We start from the raw sequence: 17,777 nt of genomic DNA, 5'->3' as shown, positions 1-17,777 counted from the left end.
ACCCTGTTCCTTTCACATCCTGTCAATGACTCAATGACTAAGACTGATGGGCCCCTGCCTGAAGGTCGGGCCAAGCTGGTGGTGTAGTTTGCACTCCCTGAGCTCTCTCCTTGCTAGTTTTCCCCTACCATATTCTGCTGTCCTCACTCCCATTGTCTTCAGAGCACTCTTTGATAAATCACTTGCACGAGAATCGAGAATCGCTGTCTCCAGTTCTGCTATTAACAGAATCCAGCCTAAGACCGGGTCCTCAAGCAATAGGAGAGGATACTTATGGTGAGGGTCTACAGACTAGGAGGCTTGAAAATTGTTAGGGTTCGCTCTCCCCCAAATCTTTATTGTTCCATTTTCATCCTCAATTTATATGTAAATATTCAGAGTCTCTGGGAGCTTGACATGACCCTGTGCCGGAAAGCAGCAAGGCACTCTGAGATGTACTGCCTGCTATCTGGCCCTCTGTTCTTCTGATTCCTTCACTTCTTCAGCCAGACACTTTCCAAGTGCCAACAATGTAACAGGAACCGTGCTGGGCTTGGGAATACAGCACAAACATAAGGTCCTCAGCATCATACTTAATGTTCTGTCAAACTCTGTTAATGCTTGAAAATGGGGCCGGGCACGGTGGCTCATGTCTGCAATCCCAGCACTTTGGGAGACCGAGGCAGGTGGATTACAAGGTCAAGAGATCAAGACCATCCTGGCAAACATGGTGAAGCCCCATCTCTACTAAAACAAAAAATTAGCTGGGCGTCGTGGCACGCGCTTGTGGTCCCAGCTATTCCGGAGGCTGAAGCAGGAGAATCGCTTGAACCCGGGAGACGGAGGTTGCAGTGAGCTGAGACTGTGACGCTGCACTCCAGCCTGGCGACAGTGCGAGAGTCTGTCACCAAAAAAAAAAGAAAAGAAAATGGCCCCAGGTTGTGCGTAATTAGCTGACTTAAAGATCACGTAGCTTTCTCATCAGCAATTTTTTAAAGCCAATTTTGACACATCTTTGCTCAAATAAATGAATCTTAAAGCCCTTCTTGAAGCAGAGAAGGGCGGAGGGGGCAGAAGGGACCAGGGCCGGAGCATGTTCTAATGTAACATGAGAAAACATGTGCACGCCAGTGTTGTTTATTACAAAAAGCAAAGCCCTGCCTTTTCTTCATACACTGTTTCTCACACTCCCCCATCAGAGATTGATTTATTTTTTCAGTTACGCTGACGGATGTCCAATGAGACTTTCTTCACACTCTTGATGACACAGACATTCTTGAAATATTTGCAAAGCTAAGAAAATACTTAGGAGGTTTTCTTTCAAATAAATTTTGTAATATAACCTTTCTCTGCTCCTGACATCTTGTGGCAGGGAGGAGGGGTGGGCTGGGGGTTGTGGGGCGGGGGGAGGCAGGCAACACGAAAAAAAAAATTAAATGGGGGTTTATCTGAAGAAATTTACCAGGGGCCTCAGTGGTGAAGGCCAACCTGCCTGCTAGCCCCAGATAGCTGAGACTAAGGCCTGGGTCGGAGAAGAGGGTCGGGTGAGGGTCTTGAACTGGCAGAGCTCTTCCCGAGGGGCTGAGCAGTCAGAAGCAGTCAGAAGGCTCCAGGTGCCGTCAGAAGCTTGATACAGTAGTCAGAAGCTCTGGGAATACTTGATGGACATGGTTTCCTACAGGCAAAAGGAAATAAACAGTTTTTCATCAGTAAAGGGCTGCGGTCGCTGCCTCCTGGTGTTTTTCACCTGCCGGAGAGAGGAGGGGCTGTAGACTTTAGCAGGGAGACAATGATGGTGACTCAGTGCTGCAAGTTTTCGGCAAGCAGGAAGAGCAGCTGTGTTACTCACAGGCCACTTTCCCTGTGTCTATTCACAAGCCCAACCAAGAAAGATCCCTTGCCTTTGGGGTTCATTTCCTCCCCCGCTTCTCTCTCCTCACGACCAAGAGCAAGGCCTAGAAGAGCAGCACACAGGGAATGGGTGCAGGAGAATCACCGGGCATGGGGGGCCCATGCAGAGGCGGATTCAGGAGCTCCTGGTTGGTGGGACCGCACAGTCTGCATCTCTACCAAACTCCAGGTAATCCCAATGCCCACGCGGTCTCGGAACTACACTTGGATAGCGGTGGCCTAGCTGGTTCCAAACCATCTACTCATGCTGCGGGAGGGGAGGAGGAGTTGGCCCATGTGGTTATATTGAAAAAGGTGGTGTTTTTCTGATGACAGCAAATCTCCAATCTTAGCCCTGGAAACTACTCCAGAGATGGAGTGCCTCTGCTATTGCTGTCTCTTACTGCCCTTCTTTCTCCATCACACAGTCCAGCATGACTGATGCTGTGGCCAGCTGCCTCAGTATCTCAGAGCAGGGTAGACCCCTGGAAAAGAACATTCACAAGACACAAAAACATAAAAAGAAATTTCGCATCCACCAGGCAATTTTCTGCTCAGTCACCCCACCTCCAGCTGCTTTCGGAGCAGCAGCGAGCAGCCATTCAGCAAGGCAGCCTTTCCTCTGCTGTAGGAAGGCATGCTTCTAGCTGGAGCTCACTCCTCTGCAGTAGAGTGTGCTTTTCATTAACAGCCACTCCAGATGAAAGGGCCATTTGCTTCTAAAATGCATAAATGGCTATTTCTTTATTGCTTTCCTAACAGGGGCTGCCCTAACATTGGTATGAAGGGCTTCCAGTTTGCATTTTTCCCGTTTTCCAAGCCGTGCTCATTTTTCACAGCTCTTGAACTCTCTCTCAATTCCAGCCTGCCTGAGTGGGTGAGAGAGCAGAGGGTGGGGCAGGGCAGGGGTAGAGGGGGCTCATTAGCCCAGGCTAAGAGCAGGCTTGGCAAGGAGCCGGGGAGGGAGGCCTGGTAGGTGGAGTTGGCACCTGGCTTGTTGTGTGGATAATGACTCAGGGACCATAAAAGAACCTGGGTAAGGGGCAGTTTGGGCAATAGCAAATAACTGGTTTGAGTCATGGCTGGATGTTTACCGTATTATTTAGAAGGAAAGCTGCAGCTGTGATGATTCCTAAACAGAGAAAGGCAGGCTGATGCAGACATGAAAGCTGTGAAGTCAGAATAAGGTATGCCTGGCGGCTTTGTCTCCAGGATGCTGTGTTCTTTGATTTGTCATAGAGGATGGAGTGGTTCCGAACAGCAGATCACCGTTCAGAAGCATCCTAGCATTAAGTCAATCAGAGAGTGCCCTCCTAGGTGGAGAGGGGGAGGGTAAATTGCTTCAGGAGAGGTAATGACATTGTCTCCTTCTTGGAGGCTACCTCAGCTCACCAAGAGGTCCCTGAAACTGTGCACCTTGGCACTGGCTTCTGCAATGCCAAGTCAGGGCCGGACTGAACTGACAGGTCCTTCAATAATCTGGGATAATCACAACTTTCTTGCCTGGATCGTCTTGGATCTCTTGGGGACATTCTCAGAGGGTATGGGTTTGGGCTAAGCTCTGTGCTGGGAAAAAGGCCCATGAAGTAGATGGGAGAATTAATAAGTTTAAAGGGCTTAGACCATTGTCTAGCACATTATAAGCCCTAAATAAATAATCACTCTTTTTATTAGGCAATCTGATTCATTCCAGAGGTGCCCCCAAACCTCCCCGGAACTGAATGGCACTCGCTGGTCAGATGTAATCCTGCCCGAGTTTCTGTAATGTATGTTGCGGCAAGTTCTTTACTGATCAAAGAGTAAGCATTTTCCATTGATTTATGTCTTTAACAAAATAATTGAATGAGCATGGGTTTAAAGCTGCTTTCTGAGTAGCAGGGAAAATGAGTTAGTTATAGCTGACTCTCAGGGAATGACATGGTAACCCCCACATTTGCCAGCGGTGCTGTAGCAGAACTGAACACTGAAGCCACACTGCCTGGGTTTTACTCCTGGCTCTGCTGCTTCTCAGCTGTGACCTTGGGCAAGCAACTTTACTTCTTTACCTCAGTTTCCTCAACTGTAGATGGGAATGACAAGAGAACCTATCTCAGAGAGTTGTGGTGAGGACTGAGTGGGTTCATGTATGGAGAGAATTTAGCACAGTGCCTGGCATATAACTAGTGCTACTATACTGTCACCCCTTTGGAGGTACTGGTGTCATTTGTCATGTGTCTGCCAGGGGAAAGAAGGCCAGGAACTACTACTCTGGATTGTCTGTGTGTCATTCCATCAGTAAATTGGTTGGTAACTTGGTTGAGTAGTACTTCTCCTCATGTACTGAACTGTACATGAAGGCAGTGAATTTCCTCTGTTTTATCAATGACTGAATCTCCAACACCTGTAACAGGCCTGGTCCATTGAACAATGTTGGTCCTTGATAAACATCTGTGAAATGTTGAATCAATGAATTAACATAAATTGAAAGGACTTCAGCCAGGCGTGGTGGCTCACACCTGTAGCCCCAGTACTCTGGGAGGCTGAGGTGGGCAGATCACGACATAAGGAGTTCAAGACCAGCCTGGCCACCATGGTGAAACCCCGTCTGTACTAAAAAGTACAAACATTAGCCAGGTGCAGTGGTGCATGCCTGTAATCCCAGCTAGTTGTGAGGCTGAGGCAGGAGAATCACTTGAACCCAGGAGACAGGGGTTGCAGGGGTTGAGATCACGCCACTGCACTCCAGCCTGGGTGACAGAGCAAGACTCCCTCTCAAAAGAAAGAAAGAAAGAACTTCATGAGTATCTGCTAGGTTGATAATATTTTTCCAGGGTAAGAATTGTTGTCTGGCTCACTCTGCCTCTGTCTGTCTACTCCATCCTACCGTCCATCCTCAAGTGTCTGCATTTTGCGTAGGGATTAAGCATCAGGGGAGTTTGGCTTGCAGAGAAGCTGCACTATGTTCTGATTCTCTTCTAGCCCACAGTGAGCCTGACACCCCACTATGCATCTGTATGCAGAGAAATTTCAGAGAAATTTGGGGGAGGCTCCAAGCTATTCTAGCAGCTGCTCTATAGGAGTCTGAGGAAGTAGAGTGTAAGTGAAGCTTTGGAGAAGTGAAAGTGTGGTTAGGAGGAAATAAAAGAAAAGAGCAAAATAAAAGCATATCTGTAGGGGACACCTGCCAAGTTTCCTGGCTGCACAGCATCTACTGAAAGTCCTTCCAGTGTTTGGTGCCTTACAAGCTCATCAGAAAACATATTCCTAGTCTCCCTTGCTGCTAATGCCCTGGCGTGTGACCTGGGCTCCACTCACCAGACATGCTTGTGTGAGACTTGAGATTTCACTTTGAAAGTGGCCAATGTAAGAATGCCAGTGCCATCCAGAATCCATTTCCCGGTGAAGATGGTGGAGGGGATGTTTTGTAGGGGCAGTGGCTGAAAGGTCAAATTCCTAGTTCAGAAGTGCTACTACTGGCTGGGAGTAATCCCAGGACTTTGGAAGACTGAGGCAGGTGGATCACCTGAAGTCAGGAGCTCAGGACCAGCCTGGCTAACATGGTGAAATCTCGTTTCTACTAAAAATACAAAAAATTAGCCAGGTGTGGTGGCACATCCCTATAATCCTAACTACTTGGGAGGCTGAAGCAGGAGAATCGCTTGAACCTGGGAGGCAGAGTTTGCAGTGAGCCAAGATAGCGCCATTGCACTCCAGCTTGAGCAACAAGAATGAAACTCCTTCTCAAAAAAAAAAAAAAAAAAAAAAATGAAGTGGCCAGGTGAGGTGGCTCACACCTGTAATCCCAGCACTTTGGTAGGCTGAGGCGGGCAGATTGCCTGAGCTCAGGAGTTCATGACCAGTCTGGGCAACAATTGTGAAACCCTGTCTCTACCAAAATACAAAACATTAGCCAGGCGTAGCGGCGTAGGCCTGTAGTCCCTGCTACTCTGGAGGCTCAGGCAGGAGAACTGCTTGAACCCGGCAAGCGAAGGTTGCATTGAGCCAAGATCACACCACTGCACTCCAGCCTGGGCCACAGAGTGAGACTCTGTCTCAAAAAAAAAAAGTTAAAAAAAAAAAAAAAGGAAGTGCTCCTAGTGGTGCTGAGGGCAGCAGCAGTTGCAGTAAAGTAAGATCCTGGTTTATGTAGCCACTGTGAACCGCAGCATCTAGCGCCTGGTGGCAGTGGTCATAGAACAGATCTGTGAATGTTATTTCTCAAAACACAGCCCCAAGCCTGTTCTCCAGGCTTCCTGATAATTCTGTGAGCTACCTAATACCCTTTGTGTAAACTCCTTTTCTACCGAACCAAAGAAATTTAAGTGAAAAGGTGCAGACTGCTGAACCACAAAACACATGTTTAAAGCATAACCCAGGAAAGAAAATGAAAAAAAAATTGTGTGGTTAAATACACATAATATAAAATTTACCACTTTAACCATTTTTGTGTTTAATTTAGTAGCATTAAGTACTATTACAATATTATGAAGCCATCACCACTATCCACTTTCAGAACTGTGAAAATGAAAAATTTTAACATAGATTAATGTCTTTGAATATTCCACATTTCTAGGTCAGTTTTAATTCAAGTTAACATTTAATTGTCTAATTTCTACAACGTAAGCTCCAGAGTTCTGTTGTTTATTGCTGTATTACCAACATCTTGTAGATGCAAGAAAAATATTTGGTATTGAGTGATCCAATGGGACATTCTTGAGTCTAGTTTTTGTGCAATGCCTAAGCAACTGGATGAGGGTGTAGACAAGGGTATACATGCAGTGTATGAGGGTAGATGCTCCATTAATGGGAAGAAGTGATGTTATTGAAGGTGTGAAGCAGTGATTCCCAGCCAGGGCACATCTGCACCTTGGATATGGGGGCTGGAAATGCTAAGGTAAATTACACTTTTACCTGGAATGAAGCTAACAAGGTCAACTAAAAGGCTCCCATGGGTGGGATTAAAACAAATTAGTTTCTGCTTCTCAGAAGCTCAGACTAGCTTTCAGTGATATCCTAAGAATTTCTTAAGAGTTTGGGGGGGAAAAATTAATAATAAAACAATATTCGCTGGTGCAAGAGTTGAGGGACCATTTGGTCATTTATTCAATAGTATTTATTGAGTATCTGCTTTGTGTCAAGTTCTTTTCTGGGAACTGAGGTCTCTGCAGCAAACAAAACAGACATGTGCCTGATATCGAGACCTTACATACTAAAGGAAGAGACAGAAAATAAACATCAGGTATGTCTGGTGGGAAAAGTGCTAGAAAGGACAATAAGGCCGGGTAAGGGTGGAGAGAGCAACTAAAGGTGTATGTGATTTTTGGTAGTGTCGTCATGGAGGATCTCTGAGAAGGTGACATTTGAGCGAGGACCTGAGGGAAGGGAGGGAAGGTGCTGTGGGGACATCGAGAGTGTTCCAAACACGCAGAACAGGAGGTACAGAGCTTGGAGAAGGATCATGGTTGGCAAATCCCTGGAACAGCAAGGAAGTCCATGTGCCCAGAGTGGAGCACGGGAAAAGTTGTAGGTGAGAAGGTCAGAGAGGCAGCAGAGAAGACGTTTTTGCTCTAGAATATCCTGAATGAATCTTGCTGGGTGTGGCAGACATACCTCCTTGGTCCCAAATGTGGTTTTTGTCTGAAGCATTCACCACCCTGCAGGAGGAGGATGAGGGGACCACTGGCTCTTTCCTCCCGGGCTTCCTGATAGCTCTGTCTTCAGCCCTAGTTATCATGATAAATTGTCATTTTCATTCTCTGGCTTTCTGGGCACAAACTGGCTTTTCTGCAGTGAGAGGGGAGCCGTTAGTCTGCCTTGAGCAAGCCCCGGGCAGAGTATCGCCTCTGTGCCTGGCACGGGGCTGGCCACGTTGCTGGCGAGTGGGGTGTGATCCTTATTCATTCAGGAAAAGATGCAAGTGTGAGAGGAAAAGCAGAGCGTGAACGTGGAAGGACAAAGGGAGAAGGGAGCTAGAACCACGGGGCCTATGAAAATGTGAGTCCCCACCTCCCGGAAAGCGTTGGCTTGGGCCTCTGGAAGATGATCGCTTTTACTTCTGCCTCGTAGTTTCTCATTCATTTTCCTGATATTAAGAGAAAGGAGTGCTGGGGCTGAGCAGGGAGTCTAATGAACACAGCAGGGGCTCTGTGTTCCTTCCTGGGGCGCTCTGGATGTGGAATGCGTCAGATTTGGAGCTGGCATGCGGGAGCCAGCCACAGCCACGCCTACCCCCTGCACAGTTGAACATCTGATTAAATACATGGGGGATGATGCTGTTTTCTTTCAGCCTGCGCTTCGCTGACACCACCTGTCCTTTGATATAAAACTGAATCTACCAGAATCAGCAGTTCCATGTTGGGAAGGGCAACGCTGTATTTCTCTCTATCTGATATGTAATCTCAGCGTTCCTGAGTTCCCAGCCTTCTGCGAGCTCCTTTTCTTTAACACTAGGTAGTGATAGCCTGAATCCTTGCTCTGCGTGACTGCAGAATACTAGGGCCCTCCGGATAGTACTGAAGATATTTGGCAAGTGCCTGCGTGTCCTGGATGTTGCCGGTCGCTTACCACCTACCTCCCATCCCATACCTTCCCTTTCTCCGCTGCAGCTGGCCCTCCTGTCTCTCATACTATTGCCTCTTTCTGCTCTGCTTCTACCTGGTTGTGGACAGTCTTCCCCTTTATTAGGCTGGTATGTGTGTGGAGGCAGGGCTGAGTCAGATTTTTTTTTTTCTAAAGTAGTGTCTTACTTCAACATCCAGGTAGAGTGTGGTGGTGTGATCTCGACTCACTGCAGCCTTCACCCCCCCAGGCTCAAGCCATCCTCCCACCTCAGCCCCCCGAGTTAGCTGGGACTACAGGCATGTTCCACCATGCCTGGCTAATTGTTTTTTGCATTTTTAGTAGAGACGGGCTTTTGCCATGTTGCCCAGGCTGGTCTTGAGCTCCTGGCCTCAAGCAATCTGCCCACCTCAACCTCCCAAAGTGCTGGAATCACAGGGATGAGCCACGAGAGTCAGAATATTTAACAACTGCCGTGGCCTTCACAGGGAATGGCCAATTCATCCTAAAGGATCCTTGTGGTGTCAGGCATAACCTTTTAGGTTCTGGATCACCAGGTGGCTAAGGGGGCTTAGAGTGGGCTGGGGTACTCAAGGTAACACTGTACTAGGGGATAACTGGGAGAGAAACCTCAGGACAGAGGCTATTTGCTGACCAGTATGAAGTATTTTAATATTTTAACACCAAGTATAGCTGTACAGTCGGTGTTTACTCAGTAGTTTTGTGTAACCGATTTGCTGAAGGATTGAGCACATTGCTTGCACAACTGAAAATTAGATCTTAAACATCTCTGTAGGTCCATCCTCATCCCCTATTAGAAGGAGCCCCTCATTGACAGTCTTTCTTTTTGGCTACCAGTTGGCCTCCATGACTGTGGGGTCTCTTCCCTCAGAACCAATTTCTTTCTCAAATCTGCTTTCACCCTCAAGCCTAGAATTTTTCCCAGCTCAGCTCGAACCAGAACTTCTGTATTTTACATTTGTCAGGGACAAACTGAAAATGCCTTCACAAAAACAACCAAAAATCCTGCCCAAGGAAACCATAGTCGATTTTACTTACTTATGAACAACTTCAGTCCACCTTCCCTCATTTTTGCATAGCCAAGTACCATGAAATGTTTTCTTATACAGTAGAGCAGTTTTATCTCTAGGATGAATTCTGTTCTCATCCCCTAAAGCAAGAGTTACAACTTGCAGCCATTTTTTAAAATAGCATTTTGGGGTTTCTGTATTAGACATGAAAATTATCTAGCTTTCCATGTCTGAGGTAGATCATAGAGGCTGAATAAATGCTATTAAGAGGCTCAATAAATGATATATTCTCCATCATTCCTTAGTCATACCTCCTACTAGGTTCTCAATAATCTTATCGAGGAATTTGATTGATTGATTGATTGATTGCCCCATTTGTTAATCTGTTCAACAAATAGGTATTTAGAGCCTACTAGGTGTTACCCCTTAATAGGTTCTCAATAACTTTATTGAAGAAATTAATTGATTGATTGATTGTTCCATTCATTCATTCATTCATCTGTTCAACAAATATATATTTAGAGCCTACTGTGTGTCGGACACTGTGCTCATTGGAAAAATGGGAGAACAAGAAGGACAAAGATCACTGCTCTTACGGAGCTTACATTTTTGTGGGGGAGACAGCAATCATGAATAAATAAGTATTTAAAACATAGAGTACTGAAATAGTAATAAGTGCTAAGGAGCTAAAAAGCAGGAAGCTGCATGGGCAGCATGGGGGAGGGGAGTGCGTGATTTTAGATAAAGAATTAGGGAGGGCACTGAGGATAAGGTTACATCTGAGTGAAGACCTGCAGGAGGAGAAGGTGAACCGTGCTGATATCTGGGGAGGATGAGGAGCAGAAAACCCATTGCCATATGATGAGCAAAACCAATGACACTGAGAAAGCGCAGTCTGTAATGTGATCAAATTGAAAAACAGACAGGTGCTTTCGGTGGTCTTTGGTTTTTCTTTCATTGGATTAGAATTTCTTTTTTGAGATGGAGTTTCGCTCTTGTTGCCCAGACTATAGTGCAGTGGCGTGACCTTGGCTCACTGCAACCTCCGCCTCCCAGGTCCAAGCAATTCTCTAGCCTCAGCCTCCCAAGTAGCTGGGATTACAGGCTTCTGCCACCACACCTGGCTAATTTTTTGTATTTTTAATAGAGATGGAGTTTTACCATGCTGGCCAGTCTGGTCTCATACTCCTGACCTCAGGTGATCTACCTGCCTCAGTCTCCCAAAGTGCTGAGATTATAGGCATGAGCCACTGTGCTCGGCCTAGATTTGTGTGTGTGTATGTGCGCGCGTATGTGTGTTTTCAATGAAGAAACTACTTAGTCTCCCTTGTCAGTGCTTTTGGCAATCATCACACTTTTCCCTCCATCTCATTCATTACAGGAGGATGAAGATCCCTGGCACAGTTGTGTCAGACTACTAAACTTATGGTATTTATGATTTGTTTAGGGCAGCAAATAAAAACAAATGTGACATTTACTTTCCTGGTGTTCTGCATTTTCCCCAGCATGTCAGTCATGATGGTTAATTAACTGTGGGCTACATTAATGTACTGAACCAAGTACAGCTGTTCCAAATAAGTTCACATTGAAATGACCCAATAATAACTGTTTGCTATCATGTTTCCAGAAGCACATTTGCCCTGGGCAATTTTGTTCACTCACAAACTCTGTTGCCTATAGCAATAAATGTCTAGATTTAGGCTGATAGGAACCTGTCAGGAGTGATCAATTTCTAGAGGATTTCAAGATTGAAAAACAGTTCTGTCCTCTAGCAGCTTATGTGCCTGTCACTTCTTGTGCCTCTTTTTTTTTTTTTTGAGATGGAGTCCCGCTCTGTTGTCCAGGCTGGAGTGAGGTGGCACAAACGTTGCTCACTGTAACCTCTGCCTCCAAGGTTCAAGCAATTCTCCTGCCTCAGCCTCCTGAGTAGCTGGGACTACAGGTGTGTGCCACCACGCCAGGCTAATTTTTGTATTTTTAGTAGAGACTGGGTTTTGCCATGTTGGTCAGGCTGGTCTCAAACTCCTGATCTCAAATGATCCACCTGCCTCAGCCTCCTAAAGTGCTGGGATTACAGGCATGAGCCAATCATGCCCAGCCCTGAGGTAGAATTCTTAATACTGAGGTTCACATGGCAAAGCAGCCCAGTGCTTTTTAGCTCTTCCCTGCTTTTTAGCTCCTCAGGATTTAGCCCTGTTTCACGGGCCGCTGTTACACATGAAGAATGCTGCTGTGTGGAGCCCCCTTCCTTGTATTACATGTCCTTCAGGAAGGGCATCTTTGAAAGGAGTGGCCAGCCTATTCCCAGTAACCCAGGTATATGGGCGCCTGGCCAGGCCAGCCAGCCCGCCTCCCTTCTTATTTACCCACGACCTTCACTAGTTTGATTAAATTACCCATCAGAGGAAAGTATTGTCTGCATGGTTGTTCCTGGAAAAAACAAGTCGGTAAAATTCACATACTTAGATAAAATGAGTTCTAATTACGGCTTCCTTGTTTATTTGGGTGAGTCATTTCACCTCTCTGAGCTATAGTTTCCTCATTTGTGAAATGAGAAGAATAATCATGCCAATCTCATAGGGCTGTGGTATCAAATAAATAAAACATCTCACATGATGCCTAGCATGGCAAGAAACCACGGCCGCTATTATTTGAGTTATTTCAAAGATCAAATTAGATCATAGCTGGGAAAGTACTTTGTCCTTTGTAAAGAACCACCACCACCACCACCACCACCACCACCATCATTATCACCACCACCACCAATTACCACCACCATTATTACCATCACAACCATTACCACCACTACCATCATTACCACCACCATCAATTACCACCACCACCAATTACCACCATCACTACCACTATCACCACCATCAGTTACCACCACCACCACCATCACTACCACTATCACCACCATCAGTCATCACCACCACCACCATCACTACCACTATCACCGCCATCGGTTACCACCACCACCACCATCACTACCACTATCACCACCATCATTACCACCACCACCAATTACCACCATCACTACCACTATCACCACCATCGGTTACCACCACCACCACCATCACTACCACTATCACCACCATCAGTCACCACCACCACCACCATCATTACCACTATCAGCACCATCAGTTACCACCACCACCACCACCATCATTACCACTATCACCAATTACCACCACCACGACTACCACCACTGCCATCACCACCATCATCATCACCACCAGCACCATCAATTACAACCACCACTAATATTATCACCATCATCACCATCACTATCACCACCCCTACTACCACTACTATCCCTGTCTTTTACACACTTATAAACCTCTCTTCACCTTAACACATTGCTGAATATACCAGTGACATTTAATTTATATTATTTCATGATGATCCAGTCTGCTCTGGTGAAGGACATGAGACTAAAATCAGAAGCCTTATGTTCTAGGTGCCACTAAATCTTTATGTGACCTTAGAGAAGTCACTTAAACGCTCTGAGTCTTACTTGACTCTTTGCAAAATGGAGAAGTTGGAGCCCCAAATTTTCATAATGCTCAAAATTTTACAATCTGGTGTAAAGTGAAAGCAAAACTGGTACTGTGAGTATCGATTTCTGTGAAATGAGAGGTCTGGGAAGTTTCAGCTTCAGCCTCAGCTTTCTTGTTCTCCCCAACTTCAGCCTCACTGTAGCCAATTCATCTTCTCAGAAAGCCCAGAAGAACCTTAAGTGAAAACTCGATGACACGACTTGGCCACTTAACATCTGTCAGCAGCTTCCCATTGCCTTAAGAATAGAATCCAAACTCTATGGCATGACATGCTAAGGGCAGCTTGAGACCATGAAACATTGAAAGAACATATATTTCCCCTATTGAGGACAGAAGTAAATGCAAACTGTGATACTTCAACAGAATACTATTCGCAAGTTAAAATAGTGTTGTAAAGACTAAGTAACAGCATGGAAGGTACTTACAATGAAATAAGTTAAAGAATGCAAGCAAAATATTTTATTTATAGTATAATTATAGTTATGCTAAATAAGACAAAAGTTTATTTTTTTAAAAAATACAGTTTTTAAAAACCCCAAACATAAATAGTAGTTGATTTGAGCAGTTTTTTCCTCCTTAGTAACTCTACTGTTTTGTAATTTTTTTGTTTAATTATTTTAAAAAATTTTAAATATTCAATGCTTTTTTAAAAATACCAAAAGTAAATTACGTTCATTTTAGAAACCTCAAAAAATTCAGCTAAGAAAAAACCCCCAAAACTACATGTACTCCTTGTTTCTCAGAAATAACCACTGCTAAGTCCTCTTATATATTCTTCTTGTATATTTCTGTATCCATGCAAATGTAAAACATTATACAAATTCTGGCACTCAGAGTGGCCCAGTCCAGATGAGCGTGCCCTTAGAGGGTTCCCATTTCCTGAGGCTCACCTGGCCTGGGTGTTATGTCTTACATGAGGGTTACTCGCTTTTTCTACCCTGGTGGCAGCTCTCATTCCTACTTCCTGGATTCATGGATGGAATGTGTTTCTGGGTCCAGGAGATAAGAAATGTTTCCTTCCTTCCTTCCTTCCTTCCTTCCTTCCTTCCTTCCTTCCTTCTTTCCTCCCTCCCTCCCTCCCTCCCTCCCTCCCTCTCTTCCTCTTTTTCTGACAAGGTCTTGCTCTGTTGCCAAGGCTGGAGTGCAATGGCGTGATCTTGGCTCGCTGCAATCTCTGCCTCCTGGGTCCAAGCAATTCTTCTGCCTCAGCCACCCAAGTAGCTGGGATTACAGGTGCATGCCACCACACCCAGCTAATTTTTGTATTTTTAGCAGAGATGGGGTTTCACCATGTTGACCAGGCTGCTCTTGAACTCCTGGCATCAAGTGATCCACCCACCTTGGCCTCCCAAAATGCTGGAATTATGGGTGTGAGCTGCTGCACCCGGCCAAGGAGAGAAGAAATGGTTTCTAAATGAGGTCAGTTGCTTTCTTCTTCTCATTTTACTCTTAATGCACAGAAAGCAAACTTTTGAACTCCTAATACGATTTAATAACAGAGGCATTAGTCATGGATATTTAATCATTCCTAACGAACTTGTAAAAATTCTCTGGCCACTTTCATGAACACCGTTTCTTAGAGTTTCTGAAAAGGTGGCACCCCACTGTTCCCATGACTGGAGGAAATAAAAAGTGAAAGTAGGATGAGGCTCTTCTGCAGACCTGGCCCGCATGGTCCACAGCTGGTAACTGGTGATATGAATGGCAAATTTTCTCATTTGTGCTCACAAAGATAGTTTCACCAAGATTGGAAACTGGTAGGGAGACTTTTATAGAAATTCAGCCCACTCACCAAGACTGATCCTACCGGGAACCAAGCTTTGGGGCTTGCCCAACCAAACTGTGAACAAGTATACTCATGGTGACTCTATATAGTAGATGCGCCAGGTGTCAGGGTACAGTGGCTACTGAGACAGCAAGATCCCTTCTGGTGGTGGAAATGCCCCCTTCTCTCAAAATAAGAGTAAATCCAAGACTCAGTTCTGGGATGAGCAGCAGGAAGGGTTTTCCTGGAAGAGGCTCTGACACATGCAAAGATGGAGATGACTTGGGTATGTCCAGGGGACTGAAGCAAGACCAGGGCATCTTCAGAGCAGTGAAGGGAAGTGGCAGAGGATGAGGTGAAATTCTCAGGGGATTTAAGACCATGGTGAACAGTGGGGATGTCATTTTCAGGGCCGTGGAGAGTTGCAGAAGGAGTTTAAGCAGAGCAGAGACCCGAGGCTGGACTTGGGCAACTGTGGTCCCTCTTTCACTCCCCTCCAGGTACCCCCCTCACCCCTGCCCCCTATGTTCTTAGCTGCCTTCAAATCCTAGATGTTTTTTTCTTTGAGATGGACTCTCACTCTGTCACTGGGCTGCAGTGCAGTGGTAGGATCTCGGCTCACTGCAGCCTCTGCCTCCCGGATTCAAGTGATTCTCCTTCCTTAGCCTCCCAAGTAGCTGGGACTACAGGTGCTCGCCAACATGCCTGGCTAATTTTTATTTATTTTTTGGTAGAGATGGGGGTTTCACCATGTTGACCAGGCTGGTCTTGAACTCCTGACCTCAAGTGATCCGCCCACCTCAGCCTCCCAAAGTGCTGGGATTACAGGAGTGAGCCACCGTGCCCGGCACTCAGATCCTAGATTTTTAAAGTGAGTTTCAATCTTAAGAGGCAAACGACAGAAGACATCTTCAGGATTCTGCACTGCAATGGCAGTCAAAGCCTCAACAACGAGGGCTGATTTTCTGACTACAGAATTATAGGTGTTGGCCACGGAGGCAGAAGAGAATTGGTGGAACATTCTTTAATTATGGGCTGTTCTCCAAGTTCATCACATACCTCACGAAGTGTTCAGATTAGTCTCTAAGGGAGCTGAGAAAGCACCTTTTGCCAGTGTTCCTGATGGTGGAACAACAGAACCATCACTATATAGAGGACAGGATTAGAATCCTAAGGGCTTAACAACAGAAAGGAGCCTTGATTTCCTCTGAGCCACAGCCCACCCATCACCCAGGCTCTTCTGAAGGGCAGGCTAAAATAATTATTTCACTTCTGTCAGGTTTTCATAACTGGCATCTCATAATGTTTTTCATCTGAGGAGCGAGTGGGGAAAGAGCCAGTGGGGTCTAGGTTATCCACAAATTAGACACCTAATCTTGATGTTATCAGAAGTGCTGTTTCATTTTCATGAGAAATGAACGTCACCCTTGAATAACTGAGCTGACAGCCCCTGCATTATCTCCCGCCTTGTCTTATCACTCAGGGCTTTAGGGTATTTTTCTAACACATCTTTGTGTCGTGTCCTCTGAATCTCTGAAATCTTACCAGGCAGCTGCTGCAATATCTTTTGAATTTTGGAAGTTTTAATGCAATAAAGCAATCCCCTGTTGCCTGAAGACCATGTCAAATATTATCAGGTGGCTCTCAGATGCCCTAAGAAATTTCTTCTCTCTTCTACCCTTCTTCTTCCCCACCAAATCACATGCCCCCACCCACACAAACACATACGTCTTATCCTCCCTTCAGAACCCCAGCCTCGGCTTGGCACCATGGACTCCTTGTCACTGGTGTCAGCAGTTCACTCTGGCTAACCCATTTCCTGCCCCGGCCTGCATAAGGCTAGCACAGTGATTGTTCCATCCGCTCTGCAGAAAGGCAAATGTCACCCTCTGATGTTTACTTGCTTTGAAGTCTCTTGGCCATGGCATGTGGGGAAACTTACCTGCTCTATGAGACTCCTCCTCACCCCCGTTGTGGGCACACAGGCCCTTCTAGTTGCAATTGCTCATTTCTACCCTCTTCCTTCTGTTTCCTATCCTTTCAGTGGTAGGACTTCTTATCATTTACTAACAAAAATAGCAACGACACTTACCAGGGACTTATTATGAGTCAGATGCTCTTCTAAGCACATTTGGATCTTTTAGCTCATTTAACCCTCGCAACAAGCATCTGAGGTCGATGCAATCATAGACCCTACTGACAAACAAGAAAACCAAGACACTGAGAGGCTAAAGTCACCTGTCCAAGGTCACCAAGGTACTAAGTGGCAAAATCAGGGCTCTTAACCACCAGGAGTCTTTTCTGCCTCTGAATTTCTTCTTTTCCATTAATCTCCCAGACTAAATTCAACCAGCTCTCCCTGCTCTGTGCCAAGGACCTTGCCAGACACTTGGGATTCAAGGATGAATATGTTGAACCCTTGCCTGAAGTCTAACTGAGATGAGCAGGCAGGTAGCAGACTAGAGTGTGCAGGGTGGGGAAGGGGAGGCTGGCCAGGGTGCCATAGGGAGGGGAGGTCCTGCCTTTGAAGGGCAAGTTGGAGCCTGTGATGCCTTATCTGAAACATTTACGTGGGAGTATGTGACAGTGCTCTGTAAACCATTTAAACTTCTCTTCCACTGCAAGACGGTATTCTGTTTGCTTCCTTCTGTCTCTGTCTTCAGCTTTTGAAACCTCAATTATCTTTCCCTTTTACTCCAGGAGAAGAGTTTTTGAACTCAGCTGCGTATCAAAATCACCTGTGTGGCAGTGGCTGGCTGCTTTTCCTGCTGGCTATGCAGTTGACCAGTTTCTCAGTCCCTTACCCTCAGAGGTGGCGTGTGCCTGCGGCTGGCCAATGGAGTGAGGATGGAAGTGAGGCCGCTCACCCTCAAGCCTGGCCCATAACACTCTCTTGAATCCTTCTTCCCTTCATCCCTCTCCCAGACGGACTTGAGCATCCAATGGAGGACTCGATGCGGATTCCAATGTGCATCCCAGTTTGAGAATCACCGACCCCGCACATTTGATTGAACC

At 45.9% G+C, this 17,777-nt stretch overlaps 1 long non-coding RNA gene across 1 annotated transcript; it reads right to left on the bottom strand.

Annotated features, from left to right (window-relative positions):
• Positions 1 to 1,100: 1,100 nt before the first annotated feature.
• LOC116530083 lies at positions 1,101 to 17,011 on the bottom strand. Its single transcript, XR_004259823.1, has 3 exons — positions 16,705 to 17,011; positions 15,822 to 15,939; positions 1,101 to 1,654 (listed from the first exon to the last, which is right to left on the bottom strand). It is a non-coding gene; the product is annotated as an uncharacterized LOC116530083 (long non-coding RNA).
• Positions 17,012 to 17,777: the final 766 nt, after the last annotated feature.

Source organism: Sapajus apella, unplaced genomic scaffold, assembly GCF_009761245.1.
Source record: "Sapajus apella isolate SASKATOON/1434 unplaced genomic scaffold, GSC_monkey_1.0 scaffold3, whole genome shotgun sequence".
NCBI classification, from domain to species: domain Eukaryota; kingdom Metazoa; phylum Chordata; class Mammalia; order Primates; family Cebidae; genus Sapajus; species Sapajus apella.
The sequence above is the reverse complement of the archived record's forward strand: the minus strand, read 5'-3'. Positions and strand labels throughout refer to the sequence as shown.